This window comes from Nipponia nippon, unplaced genomic scaffold, assembly GCF_047370975.1.
Source record: "Nipponia nippon isolate SJK-2023a ecotype South Korea unplaced genomic scaffold, ASM4737097v1 scaffold_4, whole genome shotgun sequence".
Lineage (NCBI taxonomy): Eukaryota > Metazoa > Chordata > Aves > Pelecaniformes > Threskiornithidae > Nipponia > Nipponia nippon.
Window position 1 is genome coordinate 41,695,864 of NW_028262358.1, and position 18,322 is coordinate 41,714,185.

General features: G+C 39.0%; 1 protein-coding gene across 4 annotated transcripts in view; it reads right to left on the reverse strand.

Moving 5' to 3' along the window:
* Nucleotides 1-18,322, reverse strand: part of CHRM3 (cholinergic receptor muscarinic 3) — a 285,498-nt gene that overhangs the window by 155,094 nt on the left and 112,082 nt on the right. Inside the window, exon 3 of one of the 4 annotated variants that reach the window (XM_087775358.1) lies at nucleotides 13,743-13,819. The exons of 2 other annotated variants lie outside the window; for them this stretch is intronic. The gene's annotated coding sequence lies outside the window, so the exon portion shown is untranslated. Of the gene's footprint in view, nucleotides 1-13,742; nucleotides 13,820-18,322 lie in introns of those variants that run through there. One more of the 4 variants, XM_087775360.1, reaches the window with a different exon arrangement.

Sequence of the window (18,322 nt, forward strand, 5' to 3'; positions counted from 1 at the left end):
ATGACAGCTCTTTCTATCTTCCTGAACTTTAGATGAACCGAAGCAGAGAATTCATATATTTTATATCTCTTTTTATATGTACACATAGGATGTAAAGATACCATAAAAGTTACAGTATAAATCAGATGTCACCACCTGTCATCTTTAATATCGGCATTGCTTTTCTTGAAAGAGAGTAATCTGCTTGAGAATGACAGGCGATCTTCCCTGACGGCATGACTTACGCATACTTTGCCCCTTCCTCTTTTCTCCCATTTTCACTCACTTTAGTTTTATTACCATTGGCCAGAAAGTGCACTCTAATAAAACTTAGCTAACCTGTGTGTCATGTTCAGCCCAACTTTCAGCAAAGCCAGCAGGAGCCCCTGCCGTGAGCCAGCGGGGTAAAGAGGGTGCTGGGGAAGAACCAGCAGATGAGGAGCCCTGAGGTGCCAGACCAGTCCCCACTTCTGCTGCTGCCACATCAGAGCAAATTAATCATACAGTGAGCCAGTACAGTTTACTTTTTAATCTTTACATTAGTCACTGTCACACCCACTGCTGACTACAATGAATTAACATGAAAGGCTCTGCAGTATATATTGTATACTTACACCTAACAGCTAGATATGACATGTTAATACTCTTACACATATAAAAAAATCTTTACTCAGAAGGCAAAAAGACAGAGTATAAATTCATATCAACTTCACGGAAGTCAGTGAGTTTACATCATCTCAAGAGTTCAAAAGGAAGAGTCTGGAGTTCTGCCTGGGAACTTTTTGAGACTGAAATTCGCTCTGGCTCATGTCAGACCAGTGTAAATTCTGAGGAGGCCCACTGCATAAGTATATATATCAACATAACACAGACTGGAACCTATTTCAGGATCTTCCCGCACTGCCTATAAAGACACAAATGAAAATACTAATAGGTTTTCAACATAAATTAAGGGAGTTTTGGTAATATCATCATTTAGCACGTCATATCTAAATGTCACCTTTAGTTCATATAAATGTCACCTAATTAGTTCATATCAATACTTTTTGTGAAATTTCAGCAGTCTTACAATTTCAGAAAGGTCAGAACTGATAAGCAGGAGCACATATATTCTGTCTGCCCCTGTTTACAGTTACTCTGCAAAAATACCAGATAAAGAATATTGTCTTTGGTCTGTAGTGTAAATAAGATGCCCCTGAGACAATGTTTTACACAGACACACGTTCCAGTCAGTCCTCAGTGGAGACATACAGATTATTCCAACCAAAACTTAGAAAAGTAAAAAGCACCAAGCAATTTCATACTCCTTATTCACTACCCCACTTACTCAGTATCCTTCTTATTAGAAATGAGAAAAAATAAAAATGTCACCATAGCTTCTACATACATCCTTCCTTCAAGTATTTTGACTTCTTTCTTTTCCAAATACATAGCATTTTTTCCAAATCAAGCAAAATTTAGATCATAGAAGCAAGTGATTTGCTGAATTTCATCTGCCTTGTCAAGTCCTTTTATTTATATTTAATACATTTAAATACTGCAGGATTTATCGTTTTGCATTTTAAATCTGTAGCCTGAAAATAAGCCCAGAGTGTGGAGTTGTATCCCAACAATGCATCCTTAGCAAATGCTGAGAAAAAGGCCACAAAGCACGGCAACAAATATTTCTAATCCTACATATATTATATCAAAACTCTGATAAGAGGTTTTATAGTCTTTAATCCTGCATATATCAAAACTTCGATAAGAGGTTTTGTTGTCTCCAAATAGATATAGATGCTTCAGGACTGATTACAATTTTTCTTTCTCTTACAACAAGGCTTGAAACAATTGCTCCTATAATTGGTTTTCAGATGGAATAAATCCAAAATTTCAAACCAAAGACAACGGATAAAGGGAATAAGAGAATATTTAAGATTTCAAAGTGTCTCAATTTTTTCTTTGTTTGTTTCCAGACAACATTACTCTGAAGCCCCAGAAAAAAAGACTAGGAATCATACAGATTTTTAAAATTAGTTTCAGAATATTTCTAAAATGAAAGGCTTCATATTGGGGCATTCTTAATATTAATGTGAAATGAATCCATCAATCAAAAAAAAAATTACATAAGAGCCCTTTTGTTTTCTACACCAATTCTGAAAGTCATTCAACAAAGAGTAGAAGGGTTGGAGACAAAAAAAAGTTAATTCTACTTTCTGCTACATTAGCATAAAACAAAATATTGTGGAGCATTATTAAAAAAAAGGTAAATAAGCCTAGGTTAATACTAATGTTTGTTTTGTTTTGGGTAGGTTTTGTTTGTTTGGTTGTGTTTTTTAATCTCTGTATTTCACATGCTGATCACCACCTAGAAAAGCTGCATTTGATTTTGGATTAACTTCAGGCCAAAATCAAGGACTGCAGACCCATATCAAGTGTTTTCTGCTTCATTACTTAGTGGAAAGATTCAAAGTCCCAAGTGAAGCATTTTGAGAAAGAGGTTACAGTGAATTAAAGCAGATGAAATATACAGAATCTCCAAAGTCCTTTACATACAATTTTGGTTTCTAAACTGCATTTTTCTTCCAGTTTAGTTTCACAGGCATCTACTTTGCATGTACCAAGATGGCTTTGCAACATGAACAAAACTGCAGATCAGAAGATTTGCTCCAAAGGTGCACTCTTGAACTAAACTAAAACTCTCAGTAGACCAACAGTCACCAAAAGGACACAGCTCGTTTCTGTCAGCCAGCCTCCTCCTACAATTATTCTTGGGTTACGTAAAACGTAAACAAGATATCTGTATATACAGTCACATTAGACAGTTACTGTAATAGAGCATGTGACATTTAATATTTGCTTTTGACTCTGCTCAACTGCAGAGTCAAAATCCTTGCTGTTATGTGACTATAAGAATATCATTTGTATTCGTATAAACTCACCCGCTGAGAGCTACTTGAGGAACAATGAGAAAAGACCAATATTCACTTCAACTGAAGACAGTTCAACTGAAACAGGGTTTCCTTTTTGGCAAGACAGCACATTTACATTCTAAGTCTTCTTTATTTCTTTCTAAAACTTGGAAGAAAAAATAAACAAAATAGTCTAAGCTAAAAAGACGGAATCTGTGTGTCTTTGTTTTAGTGGTGTACATTCTTTGACCAAAAAACGGTCATGCAACTCTGTAGGTGCATGAGAAAATCTGACATACATTTGCCTATGCTTTGTTAAAGCCCCTTATTCAAGATAGATTTTAAGAATTAGGCAGATTTTTAATCTTTGTTCACTTTATGACTCTCATGGTGACCCTGGCTCATATAGACGGAAGTTACAAGCTAGGATATTGATGGCCTAAAAAGTTGGAGCTGGAAACAAAACAAAAAGACAGACTTAATATTTCATGACTATAAATTCATTTTGATTCTTCAACTGGATAGGATAGTGACATTTGATTTTTCTCTTGAAGGAGAGACTATCAAACTAGCAGCTATACCATTTTGGAAGAGGCAAGATCCCCTGAGTCAGCAACAGCAAACACTTAGTCTCTGGGAGTCCAAAAGAAGGCAACTGTAAAAACAGCCTGGTACCCTGTCAGGATGCCAGTGCTAAAAATTTTCAATATAGGCAAATAGGCTGAATATGTTAAATGCAGATTTAAGATTCTTACTGCTCCATTTTTTTATTTTTTTTTTTCCATAGAATCATAGAATCATTTAGGTTGGAAAAGACCTTTAAGATCATAGAGTCCAACCGTAAACCCAACACTGCCAAGTCCACCACTAAACCATGTCCTCGAGCACCACGTCTACCCTTCTTTTAGATACCTCCAGGGATGGGGATTCAACCACTTCCCTGGGCAGCCTGTTCCAATGCCTGACTACCCTTGCAGTGAAGAAGTTTGTCCTAATATCCAACCTACACCTGCCCTGGCACAACTTGAAGCCGTTTCCTCTCGTCCTATGGCTTGTTACTTGGGAGAAGAGACCGACCCCCACCTCGCTACAACCTCCTTTCAGGGAGTTGTAGAGAGCCATAAGGTCTCCCCTCAACCTCCTCCAGACTAAACAACCCCAGCTCCCTCAGCCACTCCTCGTAAGACTTGTTCTCTAGACCCTTCACCAGCTTCGTTGCCCTTCCTTGGACATGCTCCAGCACCTCAATGTCCTTCTTGAAGTGAGCACTTCATGCAGCACTTGATCCTCATTCCCGTGTCTTCCTCTCTCCTGTCCTTCTTGTCTTCTGCTTAAATCAAGCAGACAAGCTTGACAAACTTAGCTCAACTCTGAAGTGATATAATTGCTGTGATCAACTAAAATGCAGTAAGCAGCCTTGCTTCAGGCCAGGAAGTCTAGGGATAAGTGACCAAACTATATTAAAGTCAGCTCAGGCACAGGAGGCATTCGGGAGCATAAAAGGTAAAGCATACCCTCTTGTAACTGATAGCGTGTCCACCATATTTCACTCCTCTGTATGGGAAGCAAACTTTGAAGACAGACCTCTCCTTTCCATCCTCTCATCCCTTCACACATTTTTCCAAATGGTTAGACCATTTGGGAGGATAATTTTGAACAGCCATTGCCGCTGAGACTAAAATCTGTAAGGAAAAAATGCTGATACCAACATTAGCATTTCTTGTCTTCAGGAGATAACACTTTCTGATAAAATTACTGCACATAAATAAGGAAAGAAAATTTTTAACTTTTGAATGTCAAAAATTTTGTTGTTTTCCTGTTCTATTTTCATATGCCATTAGCATAAATAGAAGGTATCTACATATAAGGAGATATATATATATATACACAACCAAACCAGCTTCACGATAAACAGTGATGCTATTTCTCATATAGAAAAATTATTCTAATACAATACTGAACTTTCTAGCTCCATACAATTTTCTTATATGGGGCATGAGAGGAGCTAAGTGTGACTGATTAACAAATAAGACTGGTCAAAAAGCCTAGCCTATTCTTTAAGATGAGAAAAGGAAGAGACACATGAGTCCTTACATTTTTATTGCAGGCAGCTGAAAAGGAATACAACTGGCTTGTTTAAGACTAACAGGACACATACTCTTAATTGTTCTTTCCCTCTCTTTGTAATCATCTCCTAATACGAAAACACTTCCTAATATAAAGACATATTATATCCTTATAATATAAAGATTATAAATTATATACATATAAATATGTAAATTATAGAACATATAAAATTTATAAAGCTAATCTTTATAATATAAAGACATAAACTTTGTATTTTATATAGAAAGTAAAACTAGTATGTATACAAACGAAGTAGAATTTAAAAGCATATTGGAGAAAGTTAATAGCAAGATGCATGTATTTATGGCAGACTTGCAGCTTCCGCTGCTTGCTCAAAATTATCAAATGAAAGTATGGGGAGGGGTTTTTTGTTTGTTTTAAGATTTATATAGTTACAAATAATGGTTTACTACTGCTGGTTCATTAATAGAATGCTATAAAACATTTTGAGGGTAAATATTGCATGCAACTATTACTAGTTATTTAGTACATGTCTAAAGATATTTTCTATAAATAGGTAAATATATAGGTATATCTAAATATAAATTCTAATATAATTTCACAATTTCTTTAAGTACAAGCTCTACATGAATTCAATGTGATAAATGAACAAAAATAATCTAAAAAAAGTTTTCTATGAAAAGGACATGGAAACGTACATGACAAAAGCAAGAATTCATAACAGGATCGAATGTAAGGAAAACATATGTAACCCCTCTGCAGTGCAGAATAATGTTTCTCTAAATGAGAAAATACTGTGTTATAGCTGGTCACGTGGACTGCTGAAAGTCAAAGGTTCAGTGATGACAGACACTGTAAGTACCAGATGCAACTTCAAAGCACTGTAAAAAGTCTAGATAAGAGCAGTTGTTCTGGAAAGCAATCCTCTGCGTGTCCTTTGCCCTGGCATAAATAACTGTGCAATCTACCAGTACAATCTGCTCTTTCTTCTGCCCTAACCATTTGTCCTGCTCTTGCATAACCACAATGGGCACCTCAACTCTAATGAGCAAGGTAAGGGAATTTTATCAGACAGAGGTAGAGAACAACATAAAGAAGACAACAGATTTTAAAAAGGAATCTGATGAAAGGTCAGAGGAAAAAAACTTGCAGGCTGTTGTTTGTTTTTTTTTTCCCCAAAGAAACAAACAAAACCAAAACCACCAAGACAATTCACATGAATTATGTCACAGTGTGATAAAAGTGAATATCCTGAAATAATCTCAAGAATTCTTCAGGACAGAAGAAGTTTGAAATACTTTGCTTTAAAATAAGTCGTCATTCTCTTTACCTACTTTCACACAGGTTTCTGTTATCTCAGAATAACTTCATTGCATTTTTCTTTCTTTGCTTCTTTTCCTATGGTATTTATGCTGATTGTACTGACTACTCCTGGGTTTCCTTACTTGACTTACAGGTTAACCTTGCTAACAAGCCAAGGCTGTGAAGCTTGTTTCTGGCAACACAAAGTTCTCCAAACATCTTACCGGTATTAAAAAAATTATTACTTTCTTCTGACATTTAAGAAACAAAGAAGTTTAAAGTGAAACGCTTCTCTCTGAACCAGTATTTCTTGTTAAACATGGTGAGGATCTCTAAAGACACCACAGATATTTAAAATATCCCACATAAAGATATATTTTCAGGTAAGTTTGACAGCAGTTTGTAGAAGACAACATTTCTGAAAGTTGCAGTGTCACTCTCACAGGAAGCTAACGGGGTATAAGGCTGTAAGTACAAAAAGATTAGAAAGGGGAAGAAGCCTCAGCACTGTAACATTAAATCAGTAGCACCTCACCATTAAAACATTATTGCTCTCTTTTTGAGTTGCTTCTCCTTCTAGATTTGGAATTTAGTCAACTTATCCTTTCAAACTAACTGCTAAAGTAGCCGTGAAACCATATAATGGTATTTCTATGAATAACAGTTACGCAGTTGCTGTAATTGTGGTTAAATGAGTTTTTCATCTCAACTTGAGATGAACTTCTCATGGAAACAAAAGTTAACTTACAACTCATATATCAATACAAACTATAAAAGCAACCTCTGGTATGCTATTCAACGTATTAGGCTTACATGATTTATTCCGCAAAGGATGTTTTTTTATATCTAAATAATAGCCAATAGTTTATATATACACCTTTTAAAATTACAGTTCTATGCTCGGATTAAATTCTTACCATCCACAGTTAAAAAATCCATTATTGAAAACAATCCCAAAGTATTTTCAAATAAATATTTATGTTGACAGAATGAAAGGCTTTTTCTAATCCATTCTATCTTTATACTTGGTAGAAATCACTGTTATTTAAGTGAACAGACATTAATTTTGCCAGATAAAAACAACTAAAACAGTGTATTTTTGAGAAAAATATAAGATGACTAACACAAAACAAACTTTCCTTCCAGGGCAAAATCTCCAACCAATCTTAGTCACTATACTGAAAAGCAAAGTTTTTCAAAATACCTCAGTGCAGTAAATTACAGATACTAAAATTATAAGTCAACTTATTCACTACAGCTTAATAATAAACCTAATAGAAAAATAGTCATGAAGTATATAGTCATATCTGATGATGTTTTAGCGAAGTGAATAAGCTCTCAATATGTTTTTTGGGTTTTTTTTTTGTTTGTTGTTTGTTTGGTTTTTTTAATACAATGTGCTAAGTTACTAGTAGGGATCTCACTGTACAGTACAATATAAATACACGTAATATAAGAAAGTGGTAGCACTTTCCTGAACAGATTAAATGAAGTTTAAGCATCAACCCTCTTTCCAACGTACCAACTTCAAGTTTTTAGTCAAAACACTGGGTAAACTGCAAAGAAAGTGGCCACATTGTTACTTATATCTAACAAGTATAGGAACATTTCATATGAGTTGGAGACAAATATAAACTCCTCCATAAGTCCTTAAATACCAAATATAGTATTTTTGTTTTCTCTACTAATAACTGCTGTAGAACTCTCTTTCTTCTATATTAATTCAAAGTGCACTGGAAATATTTACAGCATCTTTCCAGGATGAGAACAAGGGCAAATACCTAGCCAAAGAGAAGAGCAATGGGTAGGTTTCTCAAAGACTTTAGAGAACTTTGTTAATAATACTTCTGGTGGCATGCACAAATGCTACTTCCAGTTGATCTTCCTTTGTGCTACGTTGCACCAGTACTGCTGCTATGTTCCTTTTTCTCCTGGATACTTCCACCTCTTGCTGCTTCTCCTGTGTGCTGTCCTCTTCTCCTTTTGCTCTGCCTTCTGTGCATTTCTTTTTATTCTCCTACCACCCTTCTCCCAAGCTCATTAAAGTCTAGAGATGAAGCAGACAGCTACTTCAGTGGCCACACAAAAAACAGAAGAAAAAATAATCTATCTCCCATAACTTCAATTGACACCAGATTTACAGAACCATACAGGCCTTCAAAACCTCTGAGGCAAGTCACTCACAGGACAACAAAAATAAAGCCAACCGATGGCCATAAGCAGCATGCACCTGCATACGTATTGACTACACTACCGATAAGAGATGGGCTCACAGTTACTAGATTAAAGTAACTTGTCTCTCAATATTGAGGTTAGGGACAAAAGGCACTACTTCTTTCACAGCGTAGCAATTGCTCTCATGCTTGAAAATCAGTTCTGCCTCTACAGGTTTTGCCATGATTTTTTCATCGCTTGGTGTGTATGAATTACTACTAAGAAACGTCTTCTGAGTCATGGAGGGCCAAAAGCCTTGAAGCTCACAGCAAACCAGCATTATTGTATTTGACTTTCCTGAACTTCAAATACAGAAATGCTGACAATTATCCATGTATTTTTTTCCCTGTATTTCCCTCTGGCCACTCGCTAAGTGGACAGATGGATGCTGTTCAATAGCTCACTTACCCTCTGTCATTACACCCATAGAATAGATTATGGGTACACAGTACTAATGAGACCCTCAGAACAAAATATTAAGTGTCAGTCACCCTTGGAAACACATAGCAAATTAAAACTAATTTCATGTGTACACCACAGAATTACAAATTGATTTTGACACAACCAGAGTAAGATAAAAAGCCTGTAACAGAAAGCAGGAGGATCTGGACTTTATAATCAAATAAAACGCAGATGCATGTTAGAAAAAATAACCCAGCTTGGTGACTCAGCTACATCTCGTAGGTACTATTATGATGAATGAAGACGGCTGCTGGATCAGTACAGAGTTCTTACTCAGACACTCTCCCAAATCAAATTACAAGTCAAAACAATAGGGAGGCACCTCAGAATAACCTGTAGCCTGATGATCACAACTAACACTGATACTACAGTGAGGTGTTTTGGTTTCACTACATACTTTTACATTTACCTTCCTCTTTTCTGCCCCACCCTAGCAGGAGGGGGTCCTTCCACCTGCCACTGTCCTGAGAGTGTCTTGGACCTGACATCATTGGAAGTGTTCAAGGTCAGGTTGGATGGAGCTTTGAGCAACCTGACCTAGTGAAAGATGTCCCTGCCCAAGGGAGGGGCGTTGGACTAGATGACCTTTAAAGGTCCCTTCCAACCCAAACCATTCTGTGGTTCCACAGAATGTGGGAAATGCTGGGGCCCGCTGCGAGGAAATCCTGCGTACACCGATACAATGCCTGCACTTAGAAAGATTTGGGCCATTCATATGACAAATACAAATTCAGTGTGCTAGACAGAGCCCATGAAGGGAGCCAATAAACTCTTTGATTAGCACCATCACCAAGCAGATGTTATAGTACACTTTTCTTGTAATAAAATAGAAGGTAGAGAACTGCTTGTATGCTCAGAACAACCAAATGTGCTTGGGGACAGATTCTCCACTTCACCACCCCAGAATTACACTGGTATGACTCCACTGAAATAAGACTGTGTTAAACAGAGTAGACACAGAGATGGTTATCTTTAACATGCAGCTAGCCTTGTCACCCTGTATTTTTTTTATGGAGCTACTGGTGGGTGATCTAACATGAAAATTCCTTCTTTCCCATCAAGACCACACAAACACTACCACAGTTCTAGTAAGACTCATGGTCTCCCCTAGTTTAGTGGGACTGCTGTGGCTTGCATACCTTATGCTATCACTGTTCAAAAGAACATTTCACTGGGAATGCATATAGATCTGCACTGCCAGACTGAGGGGTCTGCTGGTTCTTCTGTTCTTCTGTAATATTTTAAGCCACTTCCTCACCCTTTCTAAAGAGGAGGAAAAATTTTAGCAGATCACTTTTCCTGAAGTGAAAAAGTATTAATGGTCATAACATGTACAAAATGAGGGCTTCTTAAAGGAAAGAGAGGAATAAAATATCAATTAATTCAAAGATCATGCAGTGCTTTAACTGGAGTTCTTCCTCTGATCAGCTAAAGTAATAGAATTGAGCTATGATACCATTACAGAAACGGATAATTTGAAAAATGCTACAGATTTGGTATCAAAGCAGGAACGGCAGGATTCCTTCCCTTTCCCAGCTTGGAACAGGCAGACCTGAGATGAAATAATCATCTGTGTTCAACATAGGCCATCCTAACTTACCCACTATGAAATTATCTACTAAAAATCTTTTCTAACGATTGCAACATGTTGCGATGAAGTGCACACAACTAGATTTGAAATGCTATCTATCAGTCACTAACTTTTCAGCATTCAAACATCAGTTGTAAAGGGAGGGGAAGATGGAGAGGGAGTGTAACAGTAAACATCTCGCCTTCTTTAGAAATCACTGTAAAAACGTAGTTTTCAAATATTTCCAACTACTGTTAATCTGTTCAGCATGTTTCTAATTAAAACCTTCCCAGCAACCCAAAGCCCACATGTGCTTGAGTGAATTAGCACAAAAGATAAAATGATATGCAGATCAAAACATCAAACCACAGAATTACCTAATTTTCAGCTTCCTAGGACTCATAATCTCTCTCCTGAGGCATGAACATTTCTCTTTCTTAAATCTTACAGTCTCAAGGTTTTCTTTGCACAGCTCGTGATTTCAGAACGAAGTAGCACATTACCGGCCTTCCATTCCTTTCCTGCAACACTCTCCTTAAATATTTGGAGCCCAGGACATCAAAGGGAACTGTCACTCCCTCAAACTAACCCTGACTACCGAACACATTAGGAAAGCTCTCATCTCTTCAAAAGCTTGTCCTGTATGATGTGTTTGGGTTTCCATCCAGCAGCATTTTATCAAAAGTGCTTCACACTCACTTTTCAGCTTCCAGGGAAAAAAAAAAAAAAGGGAAGGGAAAAAAAAACAAAACCTTAGAAATGTTCTTTGTCTCCTGGGGTTTGAACATATCTGCCTCCAGAGAGCAATCAGAGGCTATGCTGACATCAGTAAGTGGTGTGGCACACAACAGCTGGCGCAATGCAGCGGAGCAGCTGGTGCTGCGAGCAGGGCACAGCCAGTCACCGCAGGGCTTCTGCTTCACACCGGTCCCCCGTCCCCTGACCAAACCTCCCCCCTCAACATGCGGGAGCCCAGAGAGCAGCCACCCCAGCAGCCCTCTACTCTCATTCAGGAGAGCGCACGCAGCCAGCTCTGCCCACAAATGCAAAGCAACAGCCTCTGAAACGCATCCTAAGAGGGACCAGTTCTTTGAAAACATCAGTAGTTTTACGGCCTAAGAGAGCCCTTTTTCAGAGCTGTGAATGGGGATGAACCCTGTCCGCATAAACAAAAAAGCTCATCCATGAGCACTGACAGTAAGATGTCCATTTGAGAGAGAAGTTTGGGTTTGGGGAACTTTAAAAGGAAAAGGGACTCTTCCCTGCCCCAGCACACACGCTCCCCCCTGCCATGCTGACTGGCTTAGAGGAGGCCGTGCAGCCTAATCTGAACAAGGCACAAGTCAGCATTTATGTCCCTGAGCACAGACACTCCAATGTTTCAAACCAACTGCTTTGAGTCTCGTTCTTCAAAGACAATGCTTTATTACATGTCTAAGGGAACACCCTCTACAGTGGCTAATTCAGTTATTTCTTATATGTAAATAGCTCAGTATAGGTATATTATAAGAAAAAGGAGGGATTTCCCCCCTACACACATACATTTCCATGATTCCATCAGAGCTGCTCTTTATAGTGGTAAATAATTTTTTAAATCACGTTTTAAATGTCTATTGTGCTTCAGAAGTCTGCTTGTCTGCATTAAAGTATCTCTACATTGGATGAAGCTTCTCTCCTTTAAGCTAAAAATTAAAACAAAAGTTAGAGGCAATAACCCTAATTCCCTAACGTCTTCAGAGAGATACAATAAAATTTCTTCTCAAACACACACCACTCAAATGAGAATGGTTTAAATTACCTATTAAAAGGCTGGTGATGCCATGCAATGGAAGTAACAGAAAGCTTTGTCTTGTACTACTTTGCATATTTAACAACACTCCATAAGCATTAATTCTCAAAAGAAAAGTCCAAGGAACCTAATAAAGAATTTCTACTATGGTGTAAGGAAAACTACTGTCCCAGTACAGAGAATAAGTCTGGATACAAACCCTGGCTTAAAATTCATCCTTTGCCCTTGAGATGCATGGGACCAGCCACGATTTACAGCCCAGCAATGAACACTCCACCCCCTGAGGCTCCTCAGCCACCTGCCTTGGGCAGCCACATGCTGCCTCTCTCTCCCAAAGCCCCTGGGGGATGCCTTCCCTCAGGAGCAGCCCAGCACAGCTGCTTGGTATGATGTGCTGAAGGTATCCAGGAGAGGGCAAGGGAGCCTAAAGAAAAGGAAGGTGCACATATGCGGAGCAACAGCCAAAGGTAATCATGCATCCTTGCTCTCTTTTGCCTGCAGGATGGAGAGTTGCCCCAGTAATTCATTACCAGGTGTCCGGTGAGATCTTGTAAGAAAAACGTGCCTAGAGAGCCTGTTGTGTCTCCTGTCGTTCTAACAAGTTCAGTTCCACGCAACAAAAACATAAGTTCGGTCTCAGGGCTTCAGCAAGGCTTGAAGAAATGAGGGCATGTTGCTTCCGGTGACTGGTTTTAATACATGACACAGAGCACTGGGAAACATGAGCTATAATGAAAACAAAAAATGAGTGATACTAACCCACCTGCTTTTTTGGCCTGAAATAAGAGAGATCAGATTCAGTGACCGAGACTTGCCACATAAGCTTAATTTTGGTACTGCGGGTAATTTCTCTAGAGAAATTATTTTTACTGTATAGGCAATCAAAAGAGAATAAGCATCTAAAATTACATAGTTAAGTAGACCATCCTCACCCGCCTTGGTCAGCCCAACCTTCTAAGTTCTAAAAAATAAGATTAAGGGGCAAAGTGATTGGTTCGTAAGGTTTCTTCTTACAAAAAAAAAAAATTCAGTCTTCTTGTCTCAGTGACAGCATTTAACATAGACATGAGGTGCAAGGTGGTTCATCTTCAAACAAGTTGGACGATATGATGATTCACTAAAATTCATGTAGATTCATCACCACCAGGTTTAAAAATCAAAATTGGCTAGGACGGGGAGGGGAGGGCATCTAAAATGTTTTCCAGTGGGGACAGGGAAAGTATCTCTGGTTCAGCTGAAATCACCTGAGGATATTGCTACAGCCTGAGAATTTGTATGATTTCAGCACTCCCTCCTGGCTTCAATCTATGATCCTCATGTTCACTTAGAATGCAAATAAGGATATTTTATATGTATAACAGGACTTTTTATTGATGAATGCATTATTTTTCCATCTGCAGGAAGATGCCAGAACGAAACCAGGAAGCTAACAGAAAGTCTGTCCTACCTTTCTAGAAGAGAAGATCTTGTTCTGTGCTCATTATTCCGATCCTCCAAAAGTCATATTTGGGCATGAGAAATGTACTGGTGAAAAAGTATGCAAGATATCAACAAGGCTGATTGTTAACGTTAAATGACTTTAACAATTTTTTTTTCTTTTTATTAAAACTTCACTGTTCAGCTCAACTAAAGCTTCTAAAGCTGCACTGTTTCTCCCTGATGTTCAGACCTTTAATAAGTAACTAGTCTCTCAGTATTTTATGGGCTGCGTTAATAGTTCTCTAAGGTGTTCTGCATAGTTACAGGCCAATGTTTCTTAAGTTTCTTAAGAACCTCAATCAGGCATACAATACATCTCTCAATGTTCAGAAATGATGCAAATAGATGATGGCCTTCTCTGTCCCTTTTATTTCCTGTATAATTATCCATATAATAAATTATTAATATGATCCAGCATTTTATTGACTCATCTGTGCACTCATTTCAGGATTAGAGATGTAATACTTTTAACAGTCCAACGCTGTAATTCATTGCCTAAAGAGAAAATTTTGGGGAGTTATTTCTCATGACGGTCACACCTAGGAGGATGGGGAGCAATCTCAAAGAGAAAAGATGAGTATGCTGAGGTACTTCTGAGATTAGCTTTGCCACATGACAAGTCAACTTACTTTTCTTTTCCTACAAAGAATCTTGGTGCATATTATCAGTGCAATCTTAACTAATTATCTTTTGAATACTACTTTCAAAGCTTGTTACAGTAGCAAACCAAACTGCATATGTAATTGGTAAGAACCAAATAAAACCCAGTAAAATACTGATATGATGGAAGACAAAGTCAACTCAAAGTCTAGTGCTTAAGTGCTTACAAAATAATTTAAAAAAATCCACAATAATACAATAGGCAATGCTTTAAACGGAAAACAAAATAAATGTTTATTTTAAAAAGTAACTCAGAAGAAGTATTTCAAGAAAGATCCAGGACTAGTGTGTCTGGATGCCTGAATAAATGGGCACAAAGATTGTTCTAGATCTATCCTGCCAGGATACTCTCTTCTGTACTTAGGTTACAATAAAAATATCTGTGCTGTCTGGCACAGCTCTGCAAGATCCAGAGAGGAAAATGAAAGTCAGGGATGGCATCCAGCTGAAAGTCAGCTTGGATGTCACAGCCTGTAGAGAAGTGCCCGGGCGCCACTGCAACACTGACAAGGTGCCTGGACTAATAGAATAAACACCAGAAATCAATTAATGGCCTCAATAACAGGAAAGGAAAAGGCCTCAAGGAGGAAAGGGTGTTAGAGTTGATGCACAGGCTATAGGAGAAAAGCCACTGCCCCTTTCCAAAGGAAGTTGTTTCTGAAAGAGAGAGATGGCGCTTGGCTGCCTGGCATATGCTTTTCATCTCTGGGATTCCAGAGAAAGCCTGCTGAAGATCAGAGCTAGGCTTGGAAGAAAGTTACACACACACAAAGAAACACAAAAAGGAAAGGAAAAACTGGCATGAAAGAGACTATTTGCTTTCGAATATCATGTGAAAAAGCTAGAGCAGGGAGACTGAACAGGAGTTAAAAGACAAATTTTGCTTTTGATTTTTAAGTGTGTGACTGATGAAGATGACTGCAGCAGAGGTGAGGGATGAGAAAGGGACAGGAGAGAGCATTGTTTGTACCTGTCAGCCCAGCTCTTCGGAGGTAGGAGGGCCAAGGAGCTACCCTTTTCTGCTATGAGAACATGAAGAGCAGGCTCCAGGCTTTCCTCTGAGCCTGCCTTTATTTGTTGTAGCTCCCTTGCCCTCTCCTGGTTACCTTCAGCACATCACACCAAGCAGCTGTCCTGAGCTGCTCCTGAGCAAAGGCATCCCCAGGGGCTTTGGAGGAGAGAGGCAGTGGGCATCCCCGGGCAGCGCATGGCTGCCCAAGGCCAGCGGCTGCAGAGCCTCAGGAGGTGAAGCGCTCATGGCTGGGCTGCAGACTGTGGCTGGCTCCATGCATCTCAGGGGAGGATGAATGTTAAGCCAGGGTTTGTATCCAAACTTCCTCTCTGTCCTGGCACAGCAATTTCACATCTCCCTCAGTTTCTCTTGCTCTATAGTAGAAATGATCTATTAAGTTCCTCCAGCTTTTCTTTTGAGAATTATTGGTATGGAGTGTTGTTATATATCCAAATCAGTATGCAAGGACAGGGACTTTTCATCTGTAGGAGCTTCACTGAGCTGAATATTTCTTCCTCCTCACTCCTTTTCACTTGTACCTAAGCATACGGGCACTTCTCCTCCTCCACTTTTTCCAGAACAGACTGCAGCAGTGCTCCTGTAATTAGTTCCCAGGTCTCAAGTGTTTCCTCCACAGCCTCTCTGCTGTAACACTCCAAGTTGTAAGAGATCTGAGCCGTTTTCTGCATTGCTCGACACGGACGGAAAGTTCAGGCAGGAGGCTGGAGTCCTGCCATGCCTCCTTCCAGACAACGGCCGCGCCAGCTCTCCCTTTCTGAGCTATCCTTCACCAAGGACTTAGGACATTTTTGTGCTGGATGCCCAAGTTCGTGCTCAGTACCTCATTGAAGTGTGATGTATGAACTCAGCTCTACGTAACATGAATGTGTACATATGTCTATAATCCACTAAGGTAACAGTCAGGCACAGAGTTAAAAGCTTTGAATTCTTTGATCTTAAGCAAGCCTGAAAGTTCCCATAATGCTTAGTCACAGGCAATATATTATCCTGATCCCAGCTGCAGACTGCAAGATTCTCATTAAAGATAGCATGCCATGAAAAGGCTTTATAAGCATTCACCACTTCATCAATACTTATTGTTTTGCAGCAGAAAATGACAAACTAGGATGCAACACTTCGTGAACGATTACAGGTAACTTATCAAACAATAAAATAGTTTAATTCTAGATGTTGTTAGACATTAACTGGTATTAGAGCTCTCTCTCTGTATTAGAGATTTTGCTTCTCTTAGAAGTGATTTATTATGAGAAATATTACATAGATTATTAAAATTACTTCTTCCCCCTCCCCCCAAACACCTGGTAGAGGACACATCCTTAGCATACAGAAATCAGAAGAAGCTGATGATACATTGTTAGGAAACTTTCATGCCTGTTACTCTCATAGAGAAATAGCAATGAAAGACATAAAAACACAGAAGCCCGCAGAAAACAAAGGAAACTGAATGCCACTACTTAATGTTATCTGTCCCTTTTGTGCTGCCTGGAACAATATTATAAAGGATAGAGTTTTTTTGTTGTTGTTGGGTTTACTTTTGATTTAGATTTTAGTGTTATTTTATTGAACAAAAGGAAAAACTTAGAGCTCTGTAAAACAACCGCAGCACAAGGACTTGACCAAATAGAGAGACACTTCATCAAAGGTTTGCATTTAGTCAGACTCTCAAACTTCATTGAGGTATCTCCTCGCAATCGCATCTCTAGTATCACTCCAAATCTTAAACAAGATTACTCTCTTCTCTCTTCTGTCACATACCCTTATCTCTTCTCCCTCTGGAGGTGAGCAGATCACCCAGAATCACCACAAGGAAAAAGCAGCAGGCTTTTAGCCATCACCGGACATACAAGCACTGTAAACTGCTCAAACATTCTGATGCAGAGTGGCAACGATGAGCCCCCTTACAAATTTCTGTAACTTTTATTACAAAGTCAGGCTACTACAACTGCTTTCTGCTAACGCTCCTGGAAGGGTGGCTATCAGAGGAATGCTTGCTCATACCATTTCAGAACAGGCACCTAAACCGTTCTAAGTGCAGGAGACAGTTCATGATGTGATTTGCTGGGAAGAGTAAAACAAATATCCTTCCCAAAGCACTCAGAGTCATGAGTAGCCTCTGAGCTATCTTTCCAGGACAGGAAAAAGGGGACCCTGGCTATGGCCATGCATTTAAGTGGCCACACAGTGTAATAATCTGCTCCTACATGACTAGAGGCTTTGCCCGGTGGCCACCAAGGAGGAGTGTCCCCTGGGAGCAGCCCTCTGCCCTTTGAGGGTGGGCCTTTTCCTGCCGTCAGCCCCATCCTCCCTGGGCCCAGCACGCTGCTGTGCTATAGCCAGCGAAGCCCCAGAGATGCTCCAGATGATTCAGCAAGATGCTTTCATAAGCATCATTCCCTACAATTTGACAGAACAGGTTGAGGCATGCACAGAGCAATGGAAGGATTTAGCAGGATTTTAAAGCAAATTCAGAAAGGAGACAAAAGTGACACGAGCTAATCGAGCGGAAACACAAACTGCTTTCTGACATCATTATTCTGTGGCTGCTGAGCTCCTTCAGAGGGAGCTCAGCGGAAAACACATCTGAAGCCTGTCATTACGCTCCATAAAAAGAAGGCAATTGGCAATCCTCCTAATCAGTCTTTTGTAGGATTACCTATATCCACAAACATCAGCTTACTCTTTCTCAACAACATATCCTTTAATGGTAACAAATATTGACTTTTCAAATCATAAATATCAATACAACATGAAAAAGCTTAGTATTTCCTTATATTATGTAAAATCACCACTGCAGTACCATGTATCCTGAAATATCTTGTATGGTGTTTGAGGGTATCGTAAAAATCATAGAATCG